We start from the raw sequence: 7,944 nt of genomic DNA on the forward strand, positions 1-7,944 counted from the left end.
TGTTGAGTCAATTGCAGGCAACATATAATCGCAAATCTTTTTCCCATGTTGTTGCAAAAAGCATTTTGTATAAAGCAAAGCTTGATTTTTTGCCACATCATATTGTACACTTGCATCTGAAATACACATCCTTAGGGCATAGACATAGTCCTCACAAAATTCGGTACAAAATATGTCCCAAAGAGCAGTCGGATGCAGTGGCTCACAAAACACTAATGTGATTGCAAAGAATTGTCTCAATTGCATGCCATTATGAAAAGAAGATGCCTCTTGGAGGCAAAGCGTCCATTCTTCACGGTCTTGCAATAATCCTCTAGTTATACATGCCTCCTTATATGTATCAAAAATGTACCATCATACATCCGCAAGTCTTCAAAAGATTTACATACCTTGCAAATATTGAGTAGCATTCATAGGTAATAAATCTCACCATCAATTGGGACAATATTATACATTCTTCCAATCAAAACACCATGTTGTCGTGGAGACCATGCCTTTTGACTTTGATTCCATACCCAACCACTTGGAAAGTCATTATATGTGAGGCTATTTGCTTTTTGGATAGTTTGGTTTGCAACAAACCATTCTCTCAAGGTAGTTTTTTTATTTTTCTCGTTATCCTTGCTCGTTATCCAGCAAATCTGATACATCATCACCATCTTGAAATGTAACCATATTCTGCAATGGAATGTGTACGTTGCAACAAACCATTCTCTCAAGGTAGTTTTTTTATTTTTCTCGTTATCCTTGCTCGTTATCCAGCAAATCTGATACATCATCACCATCTTGAAATGTAACCATATTCTGCAATGGAATTGTTAAATAGCTGGTTTTTCACTATGCATGTCAAAGCCAAATATTCTCCACATAGCCTCGGATGCAGAAACATAATGTGCATTGAGATAACTCTCGATCTCATCAATAGCCCCTTCAAAATCTTGAAGAACAACAGTGGCTCAATCGTGTCCCTTGTAGACATACTTATAAAGATATTTAATGGTAGTGACAATTGAGCAAATCTCGAAGTTAACATGGACTTTGTATCTTAGTGATAAGAGAGGGCTATAAGGAACAACCCAACGGTTATCTAAATTGTAATTTTACACAAAACAAATCTTCCATCATCTCGTCTCATATACACAGGATATCCACTTTCATGTACAGTCGTAGGTGTAGAAAATGTTTGTGGAAACTTGAATCTACACTTTCCATTAACCAAATCTACACTTTCCATTAACCATACATGGAGAACTTAAGTTCAAAGGACCACATGGACCATGAACATTACGACGGCAACCTATATCAAATAATTATAGAAACACTCTGCACAAACGAACTTGCCATAGTGGAATGTATCTATGGGCTTATATTCGGATGCAAGTATCAACAATATATGAGCATGAGTAAGACCTCGCTTTTGAAACTCTATCACTAAAACATATCCAATCACCTCCCCCAATACGGCTTGCTTGATAACTAAATGCATCATATCTTGGAACTTTTGATCAAACACATGTGCAGTCACATTAGGACGATTGACAGCACTTTGTCCAGGTAGTAAGGCATTATCTATTTCTTTCCATCGTGGATTACATGTGAATGTGATGAAGAGATCCGGTTTACCCTACTATGAAAAATTTCCATTACATCTTGGAATAGTTGGCACATATATCTTGGACCTCCAACAAAAGGTGAACGCAAAACAATTCTATGGTCAGCATTTTGACCTTTGGCCCTCTCTAAGCCATCTCTTGCCTCAACCATGTCAACCAATCCTTAGTATACCTAAGCACAAAGTGTTCTTTGGTTATTTCGCATCCACAATAGTCGTGACTCCTCTATAGTACTATAAGCATCCACGACATATTGTTGTAGTAGCCTACCCCATCGAAGAAGACACTCCACTGTATCATCTTTTATTTGTAAGAAAAAGCCATAATATTTCTTTTGACTCAACTTTTGTTCATCGCTATTCTGTAGATAAAGATTCCACCCATCCTCTCCACTTGGAAATAATAAAACATACAATAAGAACATGTAAGCTCGAGGCATGCTGGAGATTCTTTTCAAGCCCCCTTGTCAAAAATTTAGTACAATGTCGCAATGGCCAATATTTCTATCATCCCCTTGCCCAGGCATAATTGCAACAACTCCAAGATCCCTTGAAGTGAAATATTTCCAACCATCACAACGATGCTTCACAATAACCATCCTAATATTGGGTACAATAGCATCTCCAAACAAAGAAGTAGCAGATTGTAGAGCATTCGCATAGGGATATACTCTATGCATCATCAATTGTAAACACTCTAGAATACTATGATCTAGATTTGAAACATGATGCAATTTTTTGCTCAACTCATGTTTGGTCTCGAAAAAATATAATTGTGCAAAGCGTGGAACTTCATTTTGTTCTTTTAATGGTGCTAAAAAACCAACGCTATGATACACAGAGCCATGTACCTTAAAAGTGTATACACCTCTTCCACCATAATTAATAGTCTCATCGATCTAGGCACCAAGAGACACAAATGCCAATGCATTATTATATCCTCGAATGTTTTGCAAGAATTGTCTACTTCTTGTTGTAGTTGAACTCATCAAATCTTTCAATTCATTTGGTGGCTCATTCAAAGGAAGTAAATTAACTCTTCCATTATAGCAGCAATATTTACCCATGAATGTTTGGATAGTCTTTCCTTCTGCCTTCCAGGCCTGTGCTCCACATTTGGAGCAAACAATATCTAAGCTTCCTAAGTTGTGTAGCACACACTTTTTGGATAGAATAGGTGCCATTGACTTGTGATGTAAAAGGAGAGAAGTGTTACCATATACATGTGGTAGTGATGTGTGTGAACACACTAGGACCACCGGGGCATTTTTTCCCTCTTTAGGAGGTTTTTTCCCCCGTGCATTGTATATACGCCCATCACTCTAGGGCTATCTATCTTTTCCATTGCACACTAAGTAATACACTCTCTATTGTGTGCCTTGAGCTTCCTTCGTCTTCTCCAAGCTCTGTGTGTTTCTCTGCAACCCTATTTCCAACAATTGGTATCAGAGCAGGTCACGTCCTCTCGGGCTTAGTCGCCAGCTGCTCCAGCACACGCCTGCTCACTTTCTCCGATTTCAGTGATCAGAATTTTGATTTGGGCTCATTTCGGCCTCCGTTTCCACTACAGGCACTACTGCACAAGCTATTTCTTCATTTTGTGCAGAATTTCTGTCAGTGTCGTTTTCTGCATAATAGGTGCCTTATAGTCGTCTACGGTTTGTGCTATATAGCACAGGTTGTTCCCGCTCCATTTCTCCTATTTTCGGGCAGTTTTCACATCAGGTGCAGCATTTACCATGGCTGACAACAACAACACAGATGTGTTCAAGATGTTTGCTGCTGAGGACAGGTTGGATGGGGACAACTACCCTATGTGGGCTTATATGATGCAACATGTTCTTGTGTCAAAGGGTGTCTGGAACATTGTGCAGGGCATTGATGTACGTCCTGGTTCTGAGGATGTAGGCGATGTTGAGGATGTTGCAGGTCTTGCTGCAAGGATTGCAGCTGTTAGAGTTGTTTTGCCTATGGCAGAACAAGCTCGTTGGGATGTTAAGGATGCGCAGGCTCATGCATTGATTGCGTTGTTTGTGAAGCGCACCATTGTTCCTCACATCCATTCAGCAAAATCAGCAAAACAGGCTTGGGATATTTTAGCAGGTCTTTATGCAAGCCGCAATGAGGCTAAAATTGCTTTGCTGCGTAAAGAGCTGGAGTCGAAGATTATGCATGAGGAAGATGATATGGACACTTTCCTTGCTAGTGTCAAGGATATCAATGAGCAGCTTATTTCTGCATGTGAATTCATTTCAGACAGTTCCCTTGTGCAGACTGTTCTTGATGCCTTACCAGATTCCTGCCAGACTTTTGCTAGTACTTGGAGACTGATGACCCAAGGAAATCCTGAAGTTGTCAAGTTTGATGCATTATGCACATTGCTGTTGCAAGAGTCACTGTACAGAAAAAACAGGACTAGACAGCGTGCAGTTGAACAGGCTTTTATTGCTTCTCAAAGAAAGGGTGGTAACAGCAATGCAGCCACTTCTTATGGTTCTGCTGCGAGTGGCAAAAATTATGTTCCTAATGCTTCTGCTGGCAGTACTTCATCTGGAAATTCTAGTGATAAGGGAAAAAAGAAGATGCGTTGCCATTATTGTAAAGCCAATGATCACTTGATCAAGTCGTGTCCTAAGTTAAAGGCCAAAGAGGCTAAGAAGAAAGAGGGTGGTTCCAATGCAAATGCTGGTTCCACTACAAATGCAGCCATTGTTGAGTCTTCTATGAAAGGAGACTGTGTTGCTGATGTTGATGCAGAATGTGCTTTTAGTGCAGAGTGCACTTACAATCCTGTTGTCCATGATGCATGCTTGTCAGTTGCTGCAGATTCACATGTGTGGTATTTCGACAGTGGTGCTACAAAGCACATTACCTCACATCATGAATTGTTTACCTCTCTCAAGTCTGTCCCTCATGGGAATTCAGTCACTTGTGCCAACAACGCCTCTTATCCAGTTCAGGGAGTTGGAAAGATTGTGCTCACTGCTGCTAATGGCAGTTCCTTCACACTTGTTGATGCACTTTATGTACCTGGGATCAAGAAGAATCTCTTGTCTGTATCCGCACTTGCTAGACTTGGACTTGTAGTCCAATTTGTGGATGACAGATGTACAGTTCATGATCTCAGTTTTGGTGATGAAATTGTTGCATATGGGCTTTTGTGCCATGGGCTGTATAAGCTCACTTTGTATGACAAGTATGGACAAAATTTTGCAAATGCTGTTGCAGATTCAAGGGCTATTTCAAATGCAAAACTTTGGCATGCACGTTTTGGTCATTTGAATTTTTCCAATTTGTTGCGTTTGTAGAAATCTGACATGGTTGCTTCTTTGCCACCTCTTGAAGCACCAAACAAACATGTTTGTGAAGGCTGTATTCTGGGTAAGATGCAGCGTTCTAAGTTTCCAAAGGATGGTACAGTTCGGGCCACATGCAGGTTGCAGCTTGTGCATAGTGATGTTTGTGTGCCCATGCAAACTCCGTCCTTGGGCAATTACATGTACTTCGTGACTTTCATTGATGATTACACCAGGCATGCATGGGTATTTCCGCTTAAAGCGAAGTCCAAAGTTTTTATGTGCTTCAAACAATTTCTAGCTATGGCTGAAAATGTCTCGAAATGTACTATGGGCACCCTCCGTTCCGATCGAGGGGGGGAGTATATGTCTCATGAATTTAATGCATTTCTGGCTAGTCGTGGGATAAAACACCAATGTACAGTGCCTTATACACCTCAGCAAAATGGTGTTGCTGAGAGGAAAAACAGGTCACTGACGGAAATGGCACGATGTATGGTCAAAAGTCAAGCTTTACCGCATTCTTTTTGGCTTGAGGCCATTATGTGTGCCACTTATGTACTAAATAGGTGTCCTACGAAAGCTTTGCAGTCTATTACTCCATATGAAGCATGGCATCATAGAAAGCCTTCTATTCAGCACATGCGTGTTTTTGGCTGTTTGGCATATGCGTTGGTGCCACAAGTGCAGCGCAAAAAATTGGATGATAAGACTGTCAAATGTATTTTTGTTGGTTATAGTGCTGAAAGCAAAGGTTACACGTTGTATCATCCGCAAACAAAACGTATTCTGGTTTCTCGGGATGTAGTGTTTGTGGAAGATTCTTTTCCGCCCTTGCTGTCATGTACTAGAGACAGTAATGTAAGCTCACAGGACATTTATGACACTTTGTTGCCTCTTTTCAGTGGTGGAAATACGAATGTAAGTTCCAATAAGGAAAATGTACAACCTATGGGGGTTTCTGAACATGTTTTAGATCAGCCTATTACTGATGCAGATGTACATGATGTACTTGATGAGGAAAGGGCTGAAAATGAGCAGGCTAGAGGTATGCCAAAATGGCTGGTGCACACTTTGCGTGATAGTAAATTGGATGCACCTTTGTCTAGTCGTACTCGTTCAGGCTCTCGCCATGCATCTTATGCATCAGATTGTTATGCTTTGGCTGTGTCTAGTTTACATGATGTTGAGGAGCCTCTGACTTTTGATGAAGCACAGAATTCAGAAAATTGGATGGCTGCCATGCAATCAGAATATGATGCACGTATAGAGAATGACACATGGACTTTATGTGATTTGCCTCCTGGCAAAAAGGCCATTGGTACGAAGTGGGTTTACAAGTTGAAACACAAGCCGGATGGTGAGATTGATCGCCATAAGGCTCGACTTGTTGCAAAGGGTTATGCACAGCAAAAAGGCATAGATTATGAAGAGACTTTTGCTCCCACTTGTCGTATGACTACTGTGCGTTTTCCATGTGCATTGGCAGCTCATTTTGGTTGGGATGTACATCAATCAGACATTCTTACTGCTTTCTTGAATGGTGACATATTTGAGGAAGTTTATGTAACGCAGCCTCGCGGTTTTGTCATAAAAGGACAAGAGGACAAAGTGAGCAAATGTAACAAGGCTTTGTATGGGTTGAAGCAATCTCCTCGTGCTTGGTATGAGAAAGCTGACACTCATTTGGTCAAACAAGGCTTTCGTAACAGTCCAACAGAAAGCACATTGTATGTAAAGCGTGAGGGTGATGTATTTCTCATCGTGGTTCTTTATGTTGATGATTTGCTGATCACTGGACAAAATGAGAGACATATTGCTGAATTTAAGGCTGATTTGAATGCTACTTTCAAGATGAAAGATTTGGGGCTGTTGCATCATTACTTGGGTATACAGTTTAAGCAGTGTGATGGTGGTATTGCCTTGTGTCAGAAAAGTTACATAGAGACATTGCTATGTAAGTTTGGACTTGAGGATTGCAAACCTATTGCCACTCCCATGGAAACAGGTTTGAAGTTGATTCTACATGATGCTGGCGACCCTGCTGATGTCACTCTTTACCAAACTGTTGTTGGCTGCCTCATTTATGTATGCAACACGAGGTCGGATATTCAGTTTGCAGTCTCATAGGTCAGCAGATTTATGCATAGCCCAAGGTCTAAGCATTGGCAGGCTGTCAAGAGGAGTTTCCGCTACCTTAGTGCCACTTTACATCTTGGCTTGTTTTATCCCAAGGGGGGATCATTGTCGCCAGACTTACATGCTTTTTCGGACTCAGATTGGGCTCGTTGTTTTGACACGCGAGTGTCCACATCAGGTTTTTGTTTCATGCTTGGAAGTTCATGTATATCATGGTTGAGCAAGAAGTAACCTACTTTGGCCACTTCGAGTTGTGAGGCTGAGTACAGGGCAGTCTTCGCAGGTACGGTTGAGTGTGTATGGCTCAGACGCCTAATGGCTGATTTGGGTGTTGGACAGGACACTGCCAACACTATCTACACTGACAGTCAGAGCGCATTGGTAGTTGCGAGGAACCCAGTTTTTCATACTCGCACAAAGCACATTGAGGTGCATTACCACTATGTCAGGGAGAGGCTCTCAGCAGGAGAGATCAGCTTGGCTTATGTGCCAACATAGGACAACCTTGCAGATCTTTTCACAAAGGCATTGTCTCGTGAGAAGCTTGAAGCTTTCCGCAAAGCTTTGGGCTTACTCCTCTTTGTGGACTGATCCTGTCCTCAGGGCATGGCATTTCCCTTTACTCATGTGCCAGCTCTCGTTCATCGCATCACTCCAGGGGGGATTTGTTACCATATACATGTGGTAGTGATGTGTGTGAACACACTAGGACCGCCAGGGCATTTTTTCCCTCTTTAGGAGGTTTTTTCCCCCGTGCATTGTATATACGCCCATCACTCTAGGGCTATCTATCTTTTCCATTGCACACTAAGTAATACACTCTCTATTGTGTGCCTTGAGCTTCCTTCGCCTTCTCCAAGCTGTGTGTGTTTCTCTACAACCCTAATTCCAACAAGA

Source organism: Adiantum capillus-veneris, chromosome 8 (genome assembly GCF_014529385.1).
Source record: "Adiantum capillus-veneris isolate H3 chromosome 8, ASM1452938v2, whole genome shotgun sequence".
Taxonomy (NCBI): domain Eukaryota; kingdom Viridiplantae; phylum Streptophyta; class Polypodiopsida; order Polypodiales; family Pteridaceae; genus Adiantum; species Adiantum capillus-veneris.